Genomic DNA, 9,904 nt, shown 5'->3' on the forward strand with positions numbered 1-9,904 from the left:
TCATTGTTAGATTGAAAAAAAAGAGCGTTGATAGTCAGAGCAAAGGAATAAAACAGTTCGATAACTAGGTGAACATTTGATGATCCCATGCATAGGGTGGACACTCACAAATAACCCTATAGTTTCTTTCCAATAAAATACCAAATAACCAAATATATAGTTGACGACCGTAACCAATAAATTTTCTCCAAGACGACTCAGAGATTGACACAAACGAAGCTACATATTCTGCCTAATCGAAATGAAAACTCGCACTATATATCTTCCAAGAATGGTACTGACGGATCTTGACGTACAGCATCTTTTAGCTTCCAACTTGTTTCTGTAATTCTACTACGACCATGCCTCTGCAAAACAAAGATAAAATCAAAAGTTAAAAGTACAATACAGAAATACAGACTAGTTCATGCAGCCATGAAAGAATCCATCTCCAAAACAGGGAAATGGTTCAATTTATGCGGAACACACACAAACTAGTTACCTGATTTGACCAGTTATGAAGCAGCTTCAGGGGCGGGTGCGGCCCTCAGCGGTGGCACGGGTCCTGCTCTCCGATCCATAAAAAAGATTCACAATGTTCGTAATTGAAGACGAGATAATGCACAAAACAGTTTATAGTAGGAGAGCAACAACTTACCTTGGCAAGATAGATAATCACTTGGAGCTATACTGGCGTCACATATAACCGACAGATGATGGAATTTTCCTCCATCTAGGCGTGCCGACATGAGCCTGTCGAGGTCGCCGTCGTCCGATATGCGGCATGTGCAAACGGCGGCGTTCTTGAAGAGTGACCTGAGGCCATCGCAGCACTTGCCTTGCTTTGGAGGCTCCGGCGCAGTTCTGTTGGTGAGGTAATCCTTGCATGGCATCAACCCCATCAACGATGGTAGACACTCTTTCGGCTCCGGCTTCGCTGGCGGTGGCGGCGGGCGGCGGCGCACTAGGCGTTGGCGGACAGAATACCGGCGGTATACAGAATAGCTGTGGCAGAAACGAAAAGCAGGGAATGCACCATGCCGATGTTTTTGCTACTGGATCGTTGCTGGTGGAGGGGGCAGGGGCCTCCCTGACGGCCGCCGAAGGCTGCGGCGTGGCGGCGATCAGAACTACGGCGAGGAGCAAGGTGAGATGGGATTTGGATGGCGCCATCGATCTCACGTTTTGCGTTGCGGCGCTGGTTTGCAGTGTAGGATTCTATGGCTGGTGATCCATTTATATAGGATGCGTGTGGAATGGGATGCGTTGAGATGCGGAGAGAAAGATGGGTTCTGTTTGGGTTGATTTCTTATCGAGCGGAATCAGGCGCGTATTTCGTCCTCCTCTCCTCCAAAACTTTCTTCATTTTCACGGAGTGATTTTGTTACTAGTTCGAGTTAGCCTTGCAAGTGTTTTTTTCAGCTGCGTTAGCCTTGCAAGTTAGCTGTACGCCGTGCACCAAATCCTACGAGTCGTCCAGCGGCTGATCCTCGCGCAGGATCAGCCGGGTCGCTAGCCACTCCATCGATCTATCTGGTAGCTTTGTCAACCGTATGATTCATCAGGCATGTCCGTTTTTTTCTTCACGTCGGTGCTGAACCACGAGGCACCACAAAGGACTTAGGAGTCTGTTTGAGTCTGCGTGGGCACAAACCACGACCCAATGTAGCGACTCATTTTGAATTTCTGTCTATGGGACCCAAATTCACTCTAAATTTGAATCAGGTTCGTGTTCACATTGTTGGATTATGGATGGGCTTAGGTCCATATAAGACACTAATCCCTGGTCAGGGCCGGCCCTCAGCCATGGCGAGGAGTGCGGCTGCCTAGGGCCCAGCCTAAGCAGTGGGCCCATACTTTCTGTACATATGTATAAGATACAGAAGAAGAAAAACCGGAACTCAGCCCATTACACACAAAGGAGCCGCACGAGATGAACTCCTAATTATTTCGTCCTCTGCTAGTCAGCGCCGCCGGTTCGTTTTCTTCCCGTACAATCTTCTTTCTTTCCCAATTAATAATTGAATCAATTCAAAGGAGGACGGGCCCCAACCCCAAACCATGCTAATGAATCAATTTTGTAGTTGTATCGATCATCCCCTTTAATCTCTTCATTACACCATGGATTTCTTCCGTTCTAAGTACCCCAAGGCGGCCACATCGCGGCGGGCGGCGACCTCCTTGGCAGCCGCGACGAGTTAACGACGCACCAGATTGGGCTGGCCGTTCAGGCGTTGCCACCAGCACCAATCCACAAGTAAGATTTTCATCGCATGGATTGCCCATCTTCTTTTATTGATTGCGATCTTTTTGACCATCCTTTTGCCTGAAATTGCCGCACAAGTATATGCTCACGATGATTGCACTTATCAAATTACAACATAATGATTAGATATTGCTTGTGTTCAACTTATGGGATTTCTCTGTTGTTCTTGTACAAAAGGTGATTGTGTTTTTGTTCAAACTACTATTTTTACGTAAACCATAAAAGGTCTGTTCGAAATTACTGCCTTGTCATGAAGAACTAGGCATGAACAGTTTGAATGGAAGTGTTGCTGCAGCAGGCAGCAGCGACGAGTGAGAGTAATGAGTGGTCATCGGGGGCCCATTGGATGCTATTCGCACTAGGGCCTCTGATATGCAAGGGCCGGCCCTGTCCCTGGTTAATCTTGAGGCCCATATATGAGATGGCAGGTGGTGAGAAATTTAGTCCCACCTTGCTAGTTGAGAAGAGTTGAGACCTCTTTATAAGGGATGCTCTATCGAGCTTGGTAAGAGGAGTAGTACACGCGCGCTCCTCCTCCTCCTCCGCCGCCCGCCTCGTCACGACGCGACGAATTGGATATCTGATGCTGATGAGATGAAAGGCACAAGTGGACATGTCTTCACACTTGGTGGTGGTGCTTTTCCTGGAAGTCTTGCAAGCAGATGATCTTAACCAGATCGACTATGGAAGCAGAACTAACAACATTAGACACATCATGCGTCGAAGCAAAATGGTTTCGAGAGCTTTTGATGGATTTGCCGGTGGTTGATAAACCAATGCCGGCTGTCCTTATGAACCGTGACAATCAAACAGTGATTGCCAAGGCTAAGAGTTCAAAGGACAACATGAAATCCACAAAGCACATAAGAAGAAGATTGAAATCTGTCAGAAAATCAAGAAACTCCGGAGTAATAGCGTTGGATTATATCCAGACGGCTAAGAATCTGACAGACCCTTTTACGAAAGGGCTATCACGGATTGTGATAGAAAATGCATCGAGGGAGATGGGTATGAGACCCACGTAAGTTGCCATGAGGGTAACCCAACCTATGTGATCGGAGATCCCGTGAATTAGGACATGAAAAAACAATCCATCGGTCAATTGAGGAGAGTATCCTTAATTAACCCACTCCTTTGGAGATGCACAATACTCTCAATTCCGTAAGGCAGGCTGACTTTTGTCTTAATGTGTTCCAAATCTTGTGTAAGCAAGATGCTAACCTACAGAGCATACTTTGGAGGAACACACCTATGTGAGCCCGACGCCCGACTGTTGGTCACAGTCTATGAGATTAGGTAATCTCTAGTAAGCTAATGAGAAGGTGCGGAGTATGACTAATAGGCTCCACCCGTGAGGTTTAGCCTTCGGCAGCCACGTATCAGCTAACAATAGGCGAAACTTCTGCATGCCAAACTGACAATTCAAGACATAGTCCATTGTTCAGTTGTGAAGAAGTCTAATCCTGTTGCTCTAGGTGGAAGTTCAACTTAACAGTCTCCACTGAAAATTCTGATATATCAAACATTGTTTGGAACAGTTGACAAACTTATGTGCCTCGAGATCTGGTGGGGGATTGTTAGATTATGGATGGGCTTAGGCCCATATAAGACACTAATCCCTGCTTAATCTTGAGGTCCATGTATGAGATGGCAGGTGATGGGAAGTTTAGTCCCACCTTGCTAGTTGAGGAGAGTTGAGACCCCTTCATAAGGGCTGCTCTACCACTTGCCATTGGGAGCTTGAGAAGAGGAGTAGTACACGCGCGCTCCTCCTCCTCCGCCGCCCGCCTCGTCACGACGCGCGCGCGCCGCTGGTTGCGGGAATAAGCCGAGCCGAAGCTTATTTTTGCCGCTCATGAATGAATTAATTAACCAGGGATTAATTAACGAGTCGCTAACATGTGGGCCACAGTCACTTGTGTTGTCGGGATTCGTCGACTCCCTTGCCGGGGGTGCGACCCTTGCCGGGACCCACGTATTCGTCGACTCCCTTGCCGGGAACAATGACTCCCTTGCCGGGAGTGGGCCGACTCAGTCGTGGGCCTTGGCAAGGCACACGACTTTCTTCCTTACGAACTACTCCCTCCGGTCCTTTTTAGTTCGCATATAAGATTTGACTGAAGTCAAGCCTTATAAAGTTTGACCAACTTTATAGAAAAAAGTACCAACATTCATAATCTGAAATCAATATCAATAGATGTGTCATGACTTAAAGTTTCATATTGTATAACTTTAGCATGGCAGATGTTGATATTTTTTCATATAAATACGGTCAAAATTTGTGAAGTTTGACTTCAGAGAATTCTAATATGCAGAGTAAAAAGGACCGGAGGCAGTATATAAGAAGGCTTTGGCCAGTGAAGTAACCTAGTTTGGTTCACCCACTCCCCCTCGCGTGACCTAGCCGTCATCTAATGTTCCTCACTCTGTGCTGCCTCCGGCGATTCCATCCCGACGACCGCGTGCACGGCTGGTCGGGAGAGCAGGTGCCTCCGGAACCCTGTCATTCGAGATCCTGCCCGGGAGAACGACAATAAGGTTTTCGGGGAGCGTCTCGACGCGACTGCTCCCGATCCGTCCCCAACTCTGTTCGCCTCTGCTTCCCCTACTTCCTCTGCATTGACACCATGGCCGACGATGCCGACGCTAAGAAGAAGGCCATAGACGCCGAGGCTGCTGCTGTAGCCGCCGCGTTGGCCTGGCCAACCGGAGGGTATGATCTGTTCATCCCTCGTTTACTCGTACTTATGCTAGCCGTATATGTGCTGCTCATAGATGGTTCGATTCTATGTTCTGTACGTGCTAGTATGCTTAGGTATCGCTATGAGATGCATACCTTTTATGCCATGCTTATTGTTAACTCGTGGATAAGTCTAATCGGAAAAGTGCTAATATCTCCAACAATCCAAAAACTTTATTTTAGGCACTTTTCGATTCAAGGCTTTGCTGCTACTCTGAAACCGGAAAAGTTTACCGGGACGCATTTTAAGCGTTGGCAGACTAGGACCACCTTGTGGCTCACAACGATGAACGTGTTCTGGGTTGGTGGTGTGTCCCTCATAGAAACGATTGCTCTTGAACAGGAGAAGGCGTTTAGGGAGGCAACCACAATCTTTCTGGGAGCAGTTCTGAGTGTGATTGGAGACAAGTTGGTTGACGCCTATATTCATATGGGCGTTGCCAAAAACTTGTGGGATGCGCTCGAAGTCAAATTTGGCGCAACTGATGCTGGCAGTGAATTGTATGCCATGGAGCAGTTCCATGATTACAGGATGGTTGATAACCGTTCTGTATTGGACCAGGCTCATGAGATATACAGTGCATTGCTAAGGAGTTGGAGCTCCTGAAGTGTGAGTTACCGGACAAGTTTGTCGCGGGTTGCATTATTGCAAAACTCCCTCTTAGTTGGAGGAACTTTGCTACTTCTCTCAAGCACCTGAGACGTGAATTCTCTGTTGAGGATGTCATTGGTCATCTCAGTGTTGAGCAGAACTCGAGAGCAAAGGACTCACACGTGAAAGGGGCAGAGGGTTCTTCTAGCGCCAATGTGGTGCATAAGAACTTCCACAAGTTCAAGGAAAGAACTCTGTCTAGCAGAATACTACATTTAAGAAGAAGGGAAGAAGAAAGATAAAAAGAGAGATGGCTGCTTTACTTGTGGTTCAGATGAACAGTGGGCAAACAAGTGCCCAAACAAGTACAAGAAGCCAGCACATGACTCCAAGTCTGTGAATGTCACTCAGAGCAACAATGATGCGGCATATGGGTATGGTAATCTGTTTACCATACTTTCAGTTTGCCAGTCCACCGATTGGTGGATTGACACTGGGGCCAATATTCATGTGTGTGTTGATGTGTCTTTGTTTTCTTCCTACCAAGTCGCACAAGATTGTTCCGTCCTGATGGGGAATGGCTCGCATGTTTCTGTTCATGGTGTTGGCACGGTAGATTTGAAGTTTACTTCGGGAAAGATCATGCAACTAAAGAACGTGCAGCATGTCCCCGCCATAAAGAAGAATCTCGTTAGTGGCTCCTTCTATTTAAAGAAGAGTTTAAGTTAGTATTTGAGTCTAACAAAGTAATCGTATCTCGGTATGGACTATTTGTTGGAAAAGGATATGATTGTGGTGGTTTGTTCCGCCTTTCCATGGAGGATTTCTGTAATAAAGTCGTGAATCAAATTCATTCTAATGTGAACGAATCTGAGGTTTGGCATTCACGTCTTTGTCACATAAATTTCGGTTGTATGACGCGGCTAGCTAAGATGGATTTAACCCCGAGTATCGCTTTAGGCAAAGGCTCTAAGTGCCATGCGTGTGTGCAAGCTAAGCAACCTCGTAAGCCTCACAAGCCTGTGAAGGAGAGACACCTGACACCTCTAGAGCTCATACATTCAGATCTCTATGAGATGAATGGTGTGTTGACTAAAGGTGGAAAGAAATACTTCATGACTCTGATTGATGATTCCACTAGATTCTGCTATGTGTATTTGTTAAATACTAAGGATGAGGCTCTATACTACTTTAAAGTCTATAAGGCCGAAGTTGAGAACCAACTTGAGAAGAAAATAAAACGAGTCCGGTCTGATCATGGTGGAGAGTACTTTTCTAATGAGTTTGATTTATTCTGTGCGGAATATGGTATTATTCATGAGAGGACGCCTCCCTACTCACCTCAGTCAAACGGGGTTGCCGAACGGAAAAACCGTACTCTAATTGATTTGGTTAACGCCATGTTAGATACATCGGGTTTATCCAAGGCATGATGGGGGGAGGCTGTATTGACATCTTGTCATGTCCTGAATAAAGTTCCCACAAAGGATAATGAGACTACTCCCTATGAGCAATGGGAAAAGAAAAGAACTACACTCTTTTACTTGCGTACTTGGGGCTGTTTGGCGAAAGTCAACGTGCCGATAATCAAAAAGCGTAAGTTGGGACCAAAGACTGTGGACTGTGTTTTTCTTGGCTATGCCAAGCATAGCGTTGGCTATAGATTTCTAGTGGTGAAATCTGAGGTACCTGACCAGAAGGTCGGTGCAATTATAGAGTCTAGGGATGCTACATTCTTTGAGGATATTTTCTCCATGAGAGATATGCAAAGCAATTCTAGACTGGAATCTGATGAGACTCCTGAACCTGCTATTCCGATGGAATATTATGAACATAAAAGTGATAAGAGTTCCACGGAGGATGACGAGGAAGCTCCTGTTAGGAGCAAGAGACATAGGACTGCAAAGTCCTTTGGTGATAATTTCCTCGTGTACCTCGTGGATGATGATACTCCCAGCTCCATTTCAGAAGCTTATGCATCTCCGGATGCTGACTACTGGAAGGATGCGGTCCGTAGTGAGATGGATTCCATCTTGGCTAATGGGACATGGGAGATCACTGATCGTCCTTATGGTTGTAGATCATTAGGATGTAGGTGGGTGTTCAAAAAGAAGCTTAGGCCCGATGGTACTGTTGAGAAGTACAAGGCTAGGCTTGTGGCCAAGGGTTATACCCAGAAAGAAGAAGAGGATTTCTTTGAAACTTATTCACCTGTGGCTAGACTGACAACCATTCGAGTGTTACTCTCTTTGGCTGCCTCGCATGGTCTTCTCGTTCATCAGATGGACGTTAAGACTTCTTTCCTTAACAGAGAGCTAGACGAGGAAATTTACATGCAATAGTCGGATGGCTTTGTAGTAAATGGTCAGAAAAGAAAGGTGTGTAAGCTAGTAAAATCTTTGTATGGCCTGAAACAAGCGCCTAAGCAATGGCATGAGAAGTTCAACACTACTCTGACATCTACTGGCTTTGTTGTGAACGAAGCTGACAAATGTGTATACTATCGATGTGGTGGGGGCGAAGGAGTTATACTGTGTCTGTATGTCGATGACATACTGATATTTGGGACCCACCTCAAGGTCATTGAGGAGGTCAAGTCTTTTTTATCTCACAACTTTGAGATGAAGGACCTAGGTGTGGCTGATGTTATCCTGAACATCAAGCTACTGAGAAATTCTGAGGGTGGAATTACACTTCTGCAATCTCACTATGTTGAGAAGATTTCGAGCTGTTTTGGATACTCGGACTGCAAACCTTCTGCAACACCATATGATCCTAGCGTACGGATTCGAAAGTTCGAAGGCACGACTGTAGATCAGTTGAGATATTCTCAAGTGGTTGGTTCACTGATGTACCTAGCATGTGCTACTCGTCCTGACATCTCATTTGATGTGTGCAAACTGAGTCGGTTTGTTTCCAATCCGGGAGATGTGCATTGGCATGCTGTTGAGCGAGTGATGCATTATTTGCAAGGTACTACGAACTATGGAATTCACTATTGTGGGTACCCGACGGTACTTGAGGGGTATAGTGATTCGAATTGGATATCTGATGCTGATGAGATGAAAGCCACAAGTGGACATGTCTTCACACTTAGTGATGGTGCTGTTTCCTGGAAGTCTTGCAAGCAGACGATCTTAACCAGATCGACTATGGAAGCAGAACTCACAGCATTAGACACATCATGCGTCGAAGCAAAATGACTTCGAGAGCTTTTGATGGATTTGCCGGTGGTTGATAAACCAATGCCGTCTGTCCTTATGAACTATGACAATCAAACAGTGATTGCCAAGGCTAAGAGTTCAGAGGACAACATGAAATCCACAAAGCACATAAGAAGAAGATTGAAATCTGTCAGAAAATCAAGAAACTCCGGAGTAATAACGTTGGATTATATCCAGACAGCTAAGAATCTGGCAGACCCTTTTACGAAAGGGCTATCACAGATTATGATAGAAAATGCATCGAGGGAGATGGGTATGAGACCCACGTAAGTTGCCATGGGGGTAACCCAACCTATGTGATCGGAGATCCCGTGAATTAGGACATGGGAAAACAATCCAGCGGTCAACTGAGGAGAGTATCCTTAATTGACCCACTCCGTTGGAGATGCACAATACTTTGAATTCTGTAAGGCAGGCTGACTTTTGTCTTAATGTGTTCCAAAGCTTGTGTAAGCAAGATGCTAACCTACAGAGCATTCTTTGGAGGAACACACCTATGTGAGCCCGACTGCTGGTCACAGTCTATGAGATTGGGTAATCTCTAGTAAGCTCATGAGAAGGTACGGAGTATGACTAATAGGCTCCACCAGTGGGGTTTAGCCTTCGGCAGCCACGTATCAACTGACAATAGGCAAAACTTCTGCACGCCAAACTAACAATTCAAGGCATAGTCCATTGTTCAGTTGTGAAGAAATCTAATCCTGTTACTCTAGGTGGAAGTTCATCTTAACAGTCTCCACTAAAAATTCTGATATATCAAACATTGTTTGGAACAGTTGACAAACTTATGTGCCTCGAGATCTGGTGGGGGGTTGTTGGATTATGGATGGGCTTAGGCCCATATAAGACACTAATCTCTGGTTAATCTTGAGGCCCATGTATGAGATGGCAGGTGGTGGAAAGTTTAGTCCCACCTTGCTAGTTGAGGAGAGTTGAGACCCCTTTATAAGGGCTGCTCTACCACTTGCCATTGTGAGCTTGGGAAGAGGAGTAGTACACGCGCGCTCCTCCTCCTCCGCCGTCCGCCTCGCCTCGTCACAACGCACGCGCGCCGCGGGTTGCGGGTTGCGGGAATGAGCCGAGCCGAAGCTTATTTTTGCCGC

At 46.1% G+C, this 9,904-nt stretch overlaps 1 long non-coding RNA gene across 1 annotated transcript; it reads right to left on the bottom strand.

The window, feature by feature from the left end:
• Positions 1-138: 138 nt before the first annotated feature.
• LOC123185061 (uncharacterized) lies at positions 139-1,222 on the bottom strand. Its single transcript, XR_006493159.1, has 3 exons — positions 638-1,222; positions 482-544; positions 139-347 (listed from the first exon to the last, which is right to left on the bottom strand). It is a non-coding gene; the product is annotated as an uncharacterized lncRNA (long non-coding RNA).
• Between the last annotated feature and the right edge of the window lie 8,682 nt (positions 1,223-9,904).

This window comes from Triticum aestivum, chromosome 2A, assembly GCF_018294505.1.
Source record: "Triticum aestivum cultivar Chinese Spring chromosome 2A, IWGSC CS RefSeq v2.1, whole genome shotgun sequence".
NCBI classification, from domain to species: Eukaryota; Viridiplantae; Streptophyta; class Magnoliopsida; order Poales; family Poaceae; genus Triticum; species Triticum aestivum.